The following is a 15,452-nucleotide window of genomic DNA, read 5'->3' on the forward strand; positions in this document are numbered from 1 at the left end:
CTCATTTCCATGAGATCCCTGAGATGCCTCAAATGCACTTTCCTCCACAAAATTATTGGGAGCAAATCAACACCTCCCTGGGAGAATTAAGTTCCAATATGGGACAACTAAGGGTGGAACACCAAGAGCACTCCATCATGCTTCATGAAATAAGAGAAGATCAAAAAGCAATGAGGGAGGAGCAACAAAGACAAGGAAGAGGCATAGAAGAGCTCAAGGACATCATTGGTTCCTCAAGAAGGAAACGCCACCATCACTAAGGTGGATTCATTCCTTGTTCTTGCTTTCTCTGTTTTTCGTTTTCTGTATTATGTGCTTATCTATGTTTGTGCCTTCATTACATGATCATTAGTAGTTAGTAACTTTGTCTTAAAGATATGAATGTCCTATGAATCCATCACCTCTCTTAAATGAAAAATGTTTTAATTCAAAAGAACAAGAAGTACATGAGTTTTGAATTTATCCTTGAACTTAGTTTAATTATATTGATGTGGTGACAATGCTTCTTGTTTTCTGAATGAATGCTTGAACAGTGCATATGTCTTTTGAAGTTGTTGTTTAAGAATGTTAAATATGTTGGCTCTTGAAAGAATGATGACTAGGAGACATGTTATTTGATAATCTGAAAAATCATAAAAATGATTCTTGAAGCAAGAAAAAGCAGCAAAGAACAAAGCTTGCAGAAAAAAAAAAGGAGAAGAAAAAAATAGGCGAAAAAAAAAATAGAAAGAAAAAGAAAAAGCAAGCAGAAAAAGCCAATAACCCTTAAAACCAAAAGGCAAGGGCAAATAAAAAGGATCCCAAGGCTTTGAGCATCAGTGGATAGGAGGGCCTAAAGGAATAAAATCCTGGTCTAAGCGGCTAAACCAAGCTGTCCCTAACCATGTGCTTGTGGCGTGTAGGTGTCAAGTGAAAACTTGAGACTGAGCGGTTAAAGTCAAGGTCCAAAGCAAAAAAAAAAAAAAAAAAACAAAGAGTGTGCTTAAGAACCCTGGACACCTCTATTTGGGGACTTTAGCAAGGCTAAGTCACAATCTGAAAAGGTTCACCCAATTATGTGTCTGTGGCATTTATGTATCCGGTGGTAATACTGGAAAACAAAGTGCTTAGGGCCACGGCCAAGACTCATAAAGAAGTTGTGTTCAAGAATCATCATACTGAACTAGGAGAGTCAATAGCACTATTCGAAATCTGAAGTTCCTATAGATGCCAATCATTCTGAACCTCAATGGATAAAGTGAGATGCCAAAACTATTCAAGAGGCAAAAAGCTATAAGTCCCGCTCATATGATTGAAGCTATGTTTCATTGATAGTTTGGAATTTATAGTATATTCTCTTCTTTTTATCCTATTTGATTTTCAGTTGCTTGGGAACAAGCAACAATTTAAGTTTGGTGTTGTGATGAGCGGATAATTTATACGCTTTTTGACACTATTTTTAGTATGTTTTTAGTAGGATCTAGTTACTTTTAGGGATGTTTTCATTAGTTTTTATGTTAAATTCACATTTCTGGACTTTACTATGAGTTTGTGTGTTTTTCTGTGATTTCAGGTATTTTCTGGCTGAAATTGAGGGACTTGAGCTGAAATCAGATTCAGAGGTTGAAGAAGGACTGCTGATGCTGTTGGATTCTGACCTCCCTGCACTCAAAGTGGATTTTCTGGAGCTACAGAACTCGAAATGGCGCGATTCTAATTGCGTTGGAAAGTAGACATCCAGCGCTTTCCAGCAATATATAATAGTCCATACTTTGGCCAAGAATAGACGACGTAAACTGGCGTTCAACGCCAGCCTTCTACCCAAATCTGGCGTCCAGCGCCGGAAAAGGATCCAAAACCAGAGCTGAACGCCCAAACTGGCACAGAAACTGGCGTTCAACTCCACAAATGGCCTCTGCACGTGCAACACTCAGGCTCAGCCCAAACACACACCAAGTGGGCCCAGGAAGTGGATTTATGCATCAATTACTCACTCATGTAAACCCTAGTGACTAGTTTATTATAAATAGGACCTCTTACTATTGTATTAGGCGTCTTTTTGACCATCTTTGAACGCATTGTTCTTAGACCATAGGGGCTGGCCACACGGCCATGCCTGGACCTTCACTTATGTATTTTCATACGGTAGAGTTTCTACACTCCATAGATTAAGGTGTGGAGCTCTGCTGTTCCTCAAAGATTAATGCAAAGTACTACTGTTTTCTATTCAATTCTTCTTATTTCGCTTCTAAGATATCCATTCGCACCCAAGAACGTGATGAAGGTGATGATTATGTGTGACGCTCATCATCCTTCTCCCTTATGAACGCGTGCCTGACAAACACTTCTGTTCTACATGAATTAAGCTAGAATGAGTATCTCTTAGATCTCCTAACCAGAATCTTCGTGGCGTAAGCTAAAATGATGGCGGCATTCAAGAGAATCCGGAAGGTCTAAACCTTGTCTGTGGTATTCTGAGTAGGATTCAATGATTGAATGACTGTGACGAGCTTCAAACTCGCGAGTGCTGGGCGTTAGTGACAGACGCAAAAGGAGGGTGAATCCTATTCCAGCATGATCGGGAACCGACAGATGAATAGCCGTGCCGTGACAGGGTGCGTGAGCATATTATTCACTGAGAGGAGGGGATGTAGCCACTGACAACGGTGATGCCCTTGCATAAAGCCAGCCATGGAAAGGAGTAAGACTGATTGGATGAAGATAGCAGGAAAGCAGAGGTTCAGAGGAACGAAAAGCATCTCCATTCGCTTATCTGAAATTCCTACCAATGATTTACATAAGTATCTCTATCCCTATTTTATTATATAATATTCGAAAACACCATTATCACTTTATATCTGCCTGACTGAGATTTACAAGGTGACCATAGCTTGCTTCATACCAACAATCTCCGTGGGATTCGAGCCTTACTCACGTAAGGTATTACTTGGACGACCCAGTGCACTTGCTGGTTAGTTGTATCGAAGTTGTGACAATTATGTATTGAGATCAGAGCACCAAGTTGCTCACGTTGCCGGGGATTGTTTGAGCCTGGACATCACAATTTCGTGCACCAAGTTTTTGGCGCCGTTGCCGGGGATTGTTCGAGTTTGGACAACTGACAGTTCATCTTGTTGCTCAGATTAGGTAATTTTCTTTTTGTTTTCTTTTCAAAAATTTTTCAAAAATCTTTCAAAACTTTCTCATCTGTTTTCGAAAAAAAAAATGTTTTCAAAAATTTATTCAAAATTTTTAAGAATGAATTCTAGTGTTTCATGAAGCATGTGAAGCCTGGCTGGCTGTAAAGCCATGTCTAAATTCATTTGGACTGAGGCTTGCAATTTGTTATCAAGAGCAACCTAGTTGTTGCTCATCCACCTGCTGCTGATCCATGATCACCTGCTGAAGCTTGGCTGGCCATTGGCCATGTCTAGTGTTTTGGACTGGAGCTTTCTTTGAAAGCTTGGCTGGCTAGTGAGCCATGTCTAATTCCTGGACTGAAGCTTTAGACTAACATGGCAAGATTCCTGGAATTCATATTAAAAATTTTTGGAATCCTTATTTTTTTCTCTTAATATGCGAAAAATATAAAATAAAAATCCAAAAAAAAAAAATTTAGAAAATCATAAAAATCAAAAATATTTTCTGTTTCTTGTTTGAGTCTTGAGTCATATCATAAGTTTGGTGTCACTTGCATATGCATCTAGCATTTTTCGAAAATATCATGCATTCATAGTGTTCTTCATGATCTTCAAGTTGTTCTTGGTAAGTCTTCTTGTATGATCTTGATGATTTTTTGTTTTGTGTCTTTTCATGTTTATCATATGCATTCTTGAATTCTTAGTGCCTAAGCATTAAAGAATTCTAAGTTTGATGTCTTGCATGTCTTCTTTGCATAAAAATTTTTTTTCAAAAATATGTTCTTGATGTTCATCATGACATTCAAAGTGTTCTTGGTGTTCATCTTGACATTCATAGCATTCTTGCATGCATCACATGTTTTGATCTAAAAATTTCATGCATTGCATTTTTTTTTGTGTTTTTCTCTCTCATTATAAAAATTCAAAAAAAAATAAAAAAAAATATCTTTCCCTTTTTCTCTCATCAAATTCGAAAATTTGAGTTGACTTTTTCAAAAATATTTAAAATCAAATTGTTTCTCATGAGTCAAATCAAATTTTCAATTTGAAAATCTTATCTTTTTCAAAATCTTTTTCAAAAATCAAATCTTTTTCAAAATTCTTAGTTATTTTCGAAAATTCCAAAAATATTTTTCAAAAATCTTTTTCTTATTTTTATACCAAATTTTCGAAAATAACATAATCAATTAATGTTTTGATTCAAAAATTTGAAGTTTGTTACTTGCTTGTTAAGAAAGATTCAAACTTTAAGTTCTAGAATCATATCTTGTGATTTCTTATGAATCAAGTCATTGATTGTGATTTTAAAAATCAAATCTTTTTCAAAACTAATTCCTATCATATCTTTTCAAAATATCTTCTTATCTTATCTTGTTCAAAAATATCTTTTCAAAATATCTTTTCTAACTTCCTAACTTCTTATCTTTTCAAAATTTGTTTCAACTAACTAACTAACTTTTTGTTTGTTTCTTAACTTTTTCAAAACTACCTAACTAACTCTCTCTCTCTCTAATTTTCGAAAATATCTCCCCTCTTTTTCAAAATTTCTTTTTAATTTATTAATTATTTTAATTTTTAAAATCTTAATTTTCGAAAATTTCTAACATTTTTCAAAAACCATTTTTCAAAAATCACTAACTCTTTTTCAAAATAATTTTCGAAAATTATCCCTCCCCCATCCTATTCTATTTATTCATTCATATCCTAACATCTCATCTCACATCTCTTCCATCCGTACAGTTGTGTTTCTTCCTTTACAATCACATTCTTTGTCTCCCCCTCTTTTCTTCCACTCACAAAGGGATCCCTATATTATGGTATAAAGGATCTCTATTATTATTATTATTTTTCTGTGCCTTCTTCTTTGTCATATGAGCAGGAGCAAGGATAAGAACATTCTTGTGGAAGCAGATCCAGAACCTGAAAGGACTCTGAAGAGAAAATTAAGAGAAGCCAAAATACAATAATCCAGAGATAACCTTTCAGAAATTTTCGAACAGGAAGAGGAGATGGCAGCCGAAAATAATAATAATGTAAGGAAGATGCTTGGGGACTTCACTGCACCTAATTCCAATTTACATGGAAGAAGCATCTCCATTCCTGCCATTGGAGCAAACAACTTTGAGCTGAAACCTCAATTAGTTTCTCTGATGCAGCAGAACTGCAAGTTTCATGGACTTCCATCTGAAGATCCTTTTCAGTTTTTAACTGAATTCTTGCAGATATGTGATATTGTTAAGACTAATGGAGTAGATCCTGAAGTCTACAGGCTCATGCTTTTCCCTTTTGCTGTAAGAGACAGAGCTAGATTATGGTTGGATTCTCAACCTAAAGACAGCCTGAACTCTTGGGATAAGCTGGTCACGGCTTTCTTAGCCAAGTACTTTCCTCCTCAAAAGCTGAGCAAGCTCAGAGCTGATGTTCAAACCTTCAGACAGAAAGAAGGTGAATCCCTCTATGAAGCTTGGGAAAGATACAAACAGTTGACCAAAAAGTGTCCTTCTGACATGCTTTCAGAATGGACCATCCTGGATATATTCTATGATGGTTTATCTGAGCTATCAAAGATGTCACTGGACACTTCTGCAGGTGGATCCATTCACCTAAAGAAAACGCCTGCAGAAGCTCAAGAACTCATTGACATGGTTGCTAATAACCAGTTCATGTACACTTCTGAAAGGAATCCTGTGAGTAATGGGACGCCTATGAAGAAGGGAGTTCTTGAGGTCGATACTCTGAATGCCATATTGGCTCAGAACAAAATATTGACTCAGCAAGTCAATATGATTTCTCAGAGTCTGCATAGAATGCAAGCTGCATCCAACAGTACTCAAGAGGCATCTTCTGAAGAAGAAGCTTATGATCCTGAGAACCCTGCAATAGCAGAGGTAAATTACTTAGGTGAACCTTATGGAAACACCTATAACTCAACATGGAGAAATCATCCAAATTTCTCATGGAAGGATCAAAAGCCCCAACAAGGCTTTAATAATGGTGGAAGAAACAGGTTTAACAATAATAAACCTTTTCCATCATCCACTCAGCAACAGGCAGAGAACACTGAACAAAATGCTTCTAATTTAGCAAATCTAGTCTCTGATCTGTCCAAGGCCACTGTAAGTTTCATGAATGAAACAAGGTCTTCCATTAGAAATTTGGAAGCACAAGTGGGCCAGCTGAGTAAAAGGATCACTGAAATCCCTCCTAGTACTCTCCCAAGCAATACAGAAGAGAACCCAAAAGGAGAGTGCAAGGCCATTGACATAAGCGCCATGGCCGAACCTGTGAGGAGAGGAGAGGACGTGAATCCCAAGGAGGAAGACCTCCTGGGACGTCCAGTGATCAATAAGGAGCTTCCCTCTGAGGAATCAAAGGACTCTGAGGCCCATCTAGAGACCATAGAGATTCCATTGAACCTCCTTATGCCCTTCATGAGCTCTGATGAGTATTCCTCTTCTGAAGAGAATGAGGATGTCACTGAAGAGCAAATTGCCAAGTTTCTTGGTGCAATCATGAAGCTGAATGCCAAATTATTTGGCATTGATGCTTGGGAAGTTGAACCTCCCTTGTTCATCAATGAACTAAGTGATCTGGATCAACTGACATTGCCTCAGAAGAGACAGGATCCTGGAAAGTTCATAATACCCTACACCATAGGCACCATAGTCTTTAAGGCTCTGTGTGACCTTGGTTCAGGAATAAACCTCATGCCCCTCTCTGTAATAGAGAAACTGGGAATCTATGGGGTGCAAGCTGCTAAAATCTCACTGGAGATGGCAGACAGCTCAAGAAAACAGGCTTATGGACAAGTAGAAGATGTATTAGTAAAGGTTGAGGGCCTTTACATACCTGCTGATTTCATAGTCCTGGATACTGGAAAGGAAGAGGATGAATCCATCATCCTAGGAAGACCTTTCCTGGCCACAGCAAGAGCTGTGATTGATGTTGACAGAGGTGAAATATTCCTTCAATGGAATGAGAACTCCCTTGTATTCAAAACTCAAGGATCCCCCTCTGCAACCATGGAGAGGAAGCAGGAAAAGCTTCTCTCCCAGCAGAGTCAACCAAAGCCCCCACAGTCAAACTCTAAGTTTGGTGTTGGGAGGCCACAACCAAACTCTAAGTTTGGTGTTGAACTCCCATATCCAAACTCTAAGTTTGGTGTTGGAGAGTCTCAACAAAGCTCTGCACATCTGTGAGGCTCCATGAGAGCCCACTGTCAAGCTATTGACATTAAAGAAGCACTTGTTGGGAGGCAACCCAATGTTTATCTAATTCTTATTTTTATTATTTTTCATGTTTTCTTAGGTTCATGATCATGTGGAATCACAAAATAAACATAAAAATTGAAAACGGAATCAAAAACAGCAGAAGAAAAATCACACCCTGGAGGAGCATCTGTTTGGCGTTCAGCGCCAGAACAGAGCATGGTTCTGGCACTGAACGCCCAAAATGGGCAGCTTCTGGGCGCTGAACGCCAGAACAGGCATGGTTCTGGCGTTCAACGCCAGAAATGGCACACAGATGGGCGTTGAACGCCTAAAATGGCCACCAACCTGGCGCTGAACGCCCAGAGTTGGATACAAAGGCATTTTTACATGCCTAATGGGTGCAGGGATGTAAATCCTTGAACACCTCAGGATCTGTGGACCCCACAAGATCCACTCAGGATCTGTGGACCCCACAGGATCCCCACCTACCTCCACTCACTTCTTCTCACCACTCTCTTTCACATAACCCCATAAACACTCTTCCCCAAAAAGCCTTCACCAATCACCTCAATCTCTCTTCCCCACTAAACCTTCACCACTCACATCCATCCACTCTTCCCTATAAACCTACCTCATAAACTCCACCTACCTTCAAAATTCAAAACCAATTTCTCACCCAAACCCACCCATATGGCCGAACAATAACCCCCCTCCCTTCCCTATATAAAGACCTCCATTCTTTATCAAATTCACACAACACACCCCTCTACACTCCTCTTGGCCGAAACCACATCTCCCTCTCCCTCTCCATATTTCTTCTTCTTCTTCTTCTATTCTTTTGTTTATTGCTCGAGGGCGAGCAATATTCTAAGTTTGGTGTGGTAAAAGCATAGCTTTTTTTGTTTTTCCATTACCATTGATGGCATCTAAGACCGGAGAATCCTCTAGAAGAGGGAAAGGGAAGATAAAAGCTTCCACATCCGAGTCATGGGAGATGGAAAGGTTCATCTCCAAAGCCCATCAAGACCACTTCTATGATGTTGTGGCCAAGAAGAAGGTGATCCCTGAGGTCCCTTTTAAACTCAAAAGAAATGAGTATCCGGAGATCCGACATGAAATTCAAAGAAGAGGTTGGGAAGTTATAACAAATCCCATCCAACAAGTCGGCATCCTAATGGTTCAAGAGTTCTATGCCAATGCATGGATCACCAAGAACCATGATCAAAGTAAGAACCTGGATCCAAAGAACTATGTTACAATGGTTCGGGGGAAATACTTGGATTTTAGTCCGGAGAATGTGAGGTTGGCGTTCAACTTGCCATACATGGAAGAGAACGCATGCCCCTACACAAGGAGAGTCAACTTTGATCAAAGGTTGGACCAAGTCCTTATGGACATATGTGTAGAAGGAGCTCAATGGAAGATTGACTCCAAAGGCAAGCCGGTTCAACTAAGAAGATTGGACCTCAAGCCTATAGCTAAAAGATGGTTGGAGTTTATTCAATGCTCAATCATTCCCACTAGCAACCGGTCTGAAGTTACTATAGACCGGGCCATCATGATCCATAGCATCATGATTGGAGAAGAGGTGGAAGTTCATGAGATTATACCTCAAGAACTCTACAAGGTGGCTGACAAGTCCTCCACCATGGCAAGGTTAGCCTTTCCTCACCTCATCTACCACCTATGCAATTCGGCTGGGATTGACATAGAGGGAGATATCCTCATCAAAGAGGACAAGCCCATCACTAAGAAAAAGATGGAGCAAGCAAGAGAGCCCAGTCATGGAGCTCAAGAGGCGCAAGAAGCTCATTTCCATGAGATCCCTGAGATGCCTCAAATGCACTTTCCTCCACAAAATTATTGGGAGCAAATCAACACCTCCCTGGGAGAATTAAGTTCCAATATGGGACAACTAAGGGTGGAACACCAAGAGCACTCCATCATGCTTCATGAAATAAGAGAAGATCAAAAAGCAATGAGGGAGGAGCAACAAAGACAAGGAAGAGGCATAGAAGAGCTCAAGGACATCATTGGTTCCTCAAGAAGGAAACGCCACCATCACTAAGGTGGATTCATTCCTTGTTCTTGCTTTTTCTGTTTTTCGTTTTCTGTATTATGTGCTTATCTATGTTTGTGCCTTCATTACATGATCATTAGTAGTTAGTAACTTTGTTTTAAAGATATGAATGTCCTATGAATCCATCACCTCTCTTAAATGAAAAATGTTTTAATTCAAAAGAACAAGAAGTACATGAGTTTTGAATTTATCCTTGAACTTAGTTTAATTATATTGATGTGGTGACAATGCTTCTTGTTTTCTGAATGAATGCTTGAACAGTGCATATGTCTTTTGAAGTTGTTGTTTAAGAATGTTAAATATGTTGGCTCTTGAAAGAATGATGACTAGGAGACATGTTATTTGATAATCTGAAAAATCATAAAAATGATTCTTGAAGCAAGAAAAAGCAGCAAAGAACAAAGCTTGCAGAAAAAAAAAAAAAAGGAGAAGAAAAAAATAGGCGAAAAAAAAAATAGAAAGAAAAAGAAAAAGCAAGCAGAAAAAGCCAATAACCCTTAAAACCAAAAGGCAAGGGCAAATAAAAAGGATCCCAAGGCTTTGAGCATCAGTGGATAGGAGGGCCTAAAGGAATAAAATCCTGGTCTAAGCGGCTAAACCAAGCTGTCCCTAACCATGTGCTTGTGGCGTGTAGGTGTCAAGTGAAAACTTGAGACTGAGCGGTTAAAGTCAAGGTCCAAAGCAAAAAGAAAAAAAAAAAAAAACAAAGAGTGTGCTTAAGAACCCTGGACACCTCTATTTGGGGACTTTAGCAAGGCTAAGTCACAATCTGAAAAGGTTCACCCAATTATGTGTCTGTGGCATTTATGTATCCGGTGGTAATACTGGAAAACAAATTGCTTAGGGCCACGGCCAAGACTCATAAAGAAGTTGTGTTCAAGAATCATCATACTGAACTAGGAGAGTCAATAGCACTATTCGAAATCTGAAGTTCCTATAGATGCCAATCATTCTGAACCTCAATGGATAAAGTGAGATGCCAAAACTATTCAAGAGGCAAAAAGCTATAAGTCCCGCTCATATGATTGAAGCTATGTTTCATTGATAGTTTGGAATTTATAGTATATTCTCTTCTTTTTATCCTATTTGATTTTCAGTTGCTTGGGAACAAGCAACAATTTAAGTTTGGTGTTGTGATGAGCGGATAATTTATACGCTTTTTGACACTGTTTTTAGTATGTTTTTAGTAGGATCTAGTTACTTTTAGGGATGTTTTCATTAGTTTTTATGTTAAATTCACATTTCTGGACTTTACTATGAGTTTGTGTGTTTTTCTGTGATTTCAGGTATTTTCTGGCTGAAATTGAGGGACTTGAGCTGAAATCAGATTCAGAGGTTGAAGAAGGACTGCTGATGCTGTTGGATTCTGACCTCCCTGCACTCAAAGTGGATTTTCTGGAGCTACAGAACTCGAAATGGCGCGATTCCAATTGCGTTGAAAAGTAGACATCCAGCGCTTTCCAGCAATATATAATAGTCCATACTTTGGCCAAGAATAGACGACGTAAACTGGCGTTCAACGCCAGCCTTCTACCCAAATCTGGCGTCCAGCGCCGGAAAAGGATCCAAAACCAGAGCTGAACGCCCAAACTGGCACAGAAACTGGCGTTCAACTCCACAAATGGCCTCTGCACGTGCAACACTCAGGCTCAGCCCAAACACACACCAAGTGGGCCCAGGAAGTGGATTTATGCATCAATTACTCACTTATGTAAACCCTAGTGACTAGTTTATTATAAATAGGACCTCTTACTATTGTATTAGGCGTCTTTTTGACCATCATTGAACGCATTGTTCTTAGACCATAGGGGCTGGCCACACGGCCATGCCTGGACCTTCACTTATGTATTTTCATACGGTAGAGTTTCTACACTCCATAGATTAAGGTGTGGAGCTCTACTGTTCCTCAAAGATTAATGCAAAGTACTACTGTTTTCTATTCAATTCTTCTTATTTCGCTTCTAAGATATCCATTCGCACCCAAGAACGTGATGAAGGTGATGATTATGTGTGACGCTCATCATCCTTCTCCCTTATGAACGCGTGCCTGACAAACACTTCTGTTCTACATGAATTAAGCTAGAATGAGTATCTCTTAGATCTCCTAACCAGAATCTTCGTGGCGTAAGCTAAAATGATGGCGGCATTCAAGAGAATCCGGAAGGTCTAAACCTTGTCTGTGGTATTCTGAGTAGGATTCAATGATTGAATGACTGTGACGAGCTTCAAACTCGCGAGTGCTGGGCGTTAGTGACAGACGCAAAAGGAGGGTGAATCCTATTCCAGCATGATCGGGAACCGACAGATGAATAGCCGTGCCGTGACAGGGTGCGTGAGCATATTATTCACTGAGAGGAGGGGATGTAGCCACTGACAACGGTGATGCCCTTGCATAAAGCCAGCCATGGAAAGGAGTAAGACTGATTGGATGAAGATAGCAGGAAAGCAGAGGTTCAGAGGAACGAAAAGCATCTCCATTCGCTTATCTGAAATTCCTACCAATGATTTACATAAGTATCTCTATCCCTATTTTATTATATAATATTCGAAAACACCATTATCACTTTATATCTGCCTGACTGAGATTTACAAGGTGACCATAGCTTGCTTCATACCAACAATCTCCGTGGGATTCGAGCCTTACTCACGTAAGGTATTACTTGGACGACCCAGTGCACTTGCTGGTTAGTTGTATCGAAGTTGTGACAATTATGTATTGAGATCAGAGCACCAAGTTGCTCACGTTGCCGGGGATTGTTTGAGCCTGGACATCACAATTTCGTGCACCAAGTTTTTGGCGCCGTTGCCGGGGATTGTTCGAGTTTGGACAACTGACGGTTCATCTTGTTGCTCAGATTAGGTAATTTTCTTTTTGTTTTCTTTTCAAAAATTTTTCAAAAATCTTTCAAAACTTTCTCATCTGTTTTCGAAAAAAAAAATGTTTTCAAAAATTTATTCAAAATTTTTAAGAATGAATTCTAGTGTTTCATGAAGCATGTGAAGCCTGGCTGGCTGTAAAGCCATGTCTAAATTCATTTGGACTGAGGCTTGCAATTTGTTATCAAGAGCAACCTAGTTGTTGCTCATCCACCTGCTGCTGATCCATGATCACCTGCTGAAGCTTGGCTGGCCATTGGCCATGTCTAGTGTTTTGGACTGGAGCTTTCTTTGAAAGCTTGGCTGGCTAGTGAGCCATGTCTAATTCCTGGACTGAAGCTTTAGACTAACATGGCAAGATTCCTGGAATTCATATTAAAAATTTTTGGAATCCTTATTTTTTTCTCTTAATATGCGAAAAATATAAAATAAAAATCTAAAAAAAAAATTTAGAAAATCATAAAAATCAAAAATATTTTCTGTTTCTTGTTTGAGTCTTGAGTCATATCATAAGTTTGGTGTCACTTGCATATGCATCTAGCATTTTTCGAAAATATCATGCATTCATAGTGTTCTTCATGATCTTCAAGTTGTTCTTGGTAAGTCTTCTTGTATGATCTTGATGATTTTTTGTTTTGTGTCTTTTCATGTTTATCATATGCATTCTTGAATTCTTAGTGCCTAAGCATTAAAGAATTCTAAGTTTGATGTCTTGCATGTCTTCTTTGCATAAAAATTTTTTTTCAAAAATATGTTCTTGATGTTCATCATGACATTCAAAGTGTTCTTGGTGTTCATCTTGACATTCATAGCATTCTTGCATGCATCACATGTTTTGATCTAAAAATTTCATGCATTGCATTTTTTTTGTGTTTTTCTCTCTCATTATAAAAATTCAAAAAAAATAAAAAAAAATATCTTTCCCTTTTTCTCTCATCAAATTCGAAAATTTGAGTTGACTTTTTCAAAAATATTTAAAATCAAATTGTTTCTCATGAGTCAAATCAAATTTTCAATTTGAAAATCTTATCTTTTTCAAAATCTTTTTCAAAAATCAAATCTTTTTCAAAATTCTTAGTTATTTTCGAAAATTCCAAAAATATTTTTCAAAAATCTTTTTCTTATTTTTATACCAAATTTTCGAAAATAACATAATCAATTAATGTTTTGATTCAAAAATTTGAAGTTTGTTACTTGCTTGTTAAGAAAGATTCAAACTTTAAGTTCTAGAATCATATCTTGTGATTTCTTATGAATCAAGTCATTGATTGTGATTTTAAAAATCAAATCTTTTTCAAAACTAATTCCTATCATATCTTTTCAAAATATCTTCTTATCTTATCTTGTTCAAAAATATCTTTTCAAAATATCTTTTCTAACTTCCTAACTTCTTATCTTTTCAAAATTTGTTTCAACTAACTAACTAACTTTTTGTTTGTTTCTTAACTTTTTCAAAACTACCTAACTAACTCTCTCTCTCTCTAATTTTCGAAAATATCTCCCCTCTTTTTCAAAATTTCTTTTTAATTTATTAATTATTTTAATTTTTAAAATCTTAATTTTCGAAAATTTCTAACATTTTTCAAAAACCATTTTTCAAAAATCACTAACTCTTTTTCAAAATAATTTTCGAAAATTATCCCTCCCCCATCCTATTCTATTTATTCATTCATATCCTAACATCTCATCTCACATCTCTTCCATCCGTACAGTTGTGTTTCTTCCTTTACAATCACATTCTTTGTCTCCCCCTCTTTTCTTCCACTCACAAAGGGATCCCTATATTATGGTATAAAGGATCTCTATTATTATTATTATTTTTCTGTGCCTTCTTCTTTGTCATATGAGCAGGAGCAAGGATAAGAACATTCTTGTGGAAGCAGATCCAGAACCTGAAAGGACTCTAAAGAGAAAATTAAGAGAAGCCAAAATACAATAATCCAGAGATAACCTTTCAGAAATTTTTGAACAGGAAGAGGAGATGGAAGCCGAAAATAATAATAATGTAAGGAAGATGCTTGGGGACTTCACTGCACCTAATTCCAATTTACATGGAAGAAGCATCTCCATTCCTGCCATTGGAGCAAACAACTTTGAGCTGAAACCTCAATTAGTTTCTCTGATGCAGCAGAACTGCAAGTTTCATGGACTTCCATCTGAAGATCCTTTTCAGTTTTTAACTGAATTCTTGCAGATATGTGATATTGTTAAGACTAATGGAGTAGATCCTGAAGTCTACAGGCTCATGTTTTTCCCTTTTGTTGTAAGAGACAGAGCTAGATTATGGTTGGATTCTCAACCTAAAGACAGCCTGAACTCTTGGGATAAGCTGGTCACGGCTTTCTTAGCCAAGTACTTTCCTCCTCAAAAGCTGAGCAAGCTCAGAGCTGATGTTCAAACCTTCAGACAGAAAGAAGGTGAATCCCTCTATGAAGCTTGGGAAAGATACAAACAGTTGACCAAAAAGTGTCCTTCTGACATGCTTTCAGAATGGACCATCCTGGATATATTCTATGATGGTTTATCTGAGCTATCAAAGATGTCACTGGACACTTCTGCAGGTGGATCCATTCACCTAAAGAAAACGCCTGCAGAAGCTCAAGAACTCATTGACATGGTTGCTAATAACCAGTTCATGTACACTTCTGAAAGGAATCCTGTGAGTAATGGGACGCCTATGAAGAAGGGAGTTCTTGAGGTTGATACTCTGAATGCCATATTGGCTCAGAACAAAATATTGACTCAGCAAGTCAATATGATTTCTCGGAGTCTGCATAGAATGCAAGCTGCATCCAACAGTACTCAAGAGGCATCTTCTGAAGAAGAAGCTTATGATCCTGAGAACCCTGCAATAGCAGAGGTAAATTACTTAGGTGAACCTTATGGAAACACCTATAACGCAACATGGAGAAATCATCCAAATTTCTCATGGAAGGATCAAAAGCCCCAACAAGGCTTTAATAATGGTGGAAGAAACAGGTTTAACAATAATAAACCTTTTCCATCATCCACTCAGCAACAGGCAGAGAACACTGAACAAAATGCTTCTAATTTAGCAAATCTAGTCTCTGATCTGTCCAAGGCCACTGTAAGTTTCATGAATGAAACAAGGTCTTCCATTAGAAATTTGGAAGCACAAGTGGGCCAGCTGAGTAAAAGGATCAC

General features: G+C 38.1%; 2 non-coding genes across 2 annotated transcripts; both read right to left on the reverse strand.

Annotated features, from left to right (window-relative positions):
• Nucleotides 1-5,524: 5,524 nt before the first annotated feature.
• Nucleotides 5,525-5,628, reverse strand: LOC148570811 (small nucleolar RNA R71). Its single transcript, XR_015880493.1, has one exon. It is a non-coding gene; the product is annotated as a small nucleolar RNA R71 (small nucleolar RNA).
• A 9,036-nt stretch (nt 5,629-14,664) lies between these two features.
• LOC148570812 (small nucleolar RNA R71) lies at nt 14,665-14,768 on the reverse strand. Its single transcript, XR_015880494.1, has one exon. It is a non-coding gene; the product is annotated as a small nucleolar RNA R71 (small nucleolar RNA).
• Nucleotides 14,769-15,452: the final 684 nt, after the last annotated feature.

Source organism: Arachis ipaensis, chromosome B3 (assembly GCF_059453495.1).
Source record: "Arachis ipaensis isolate K30076 ecotype BB chromosome B3, ASM5945349v1, whole genome shotgun sequence".
Taxonomy (NCBI): Eukaryota; Viridiplantae; Streptophyta; class Magnoliopsida; order Fabales; family Fabaceae; genus Arachis; species Arachis ipaensis.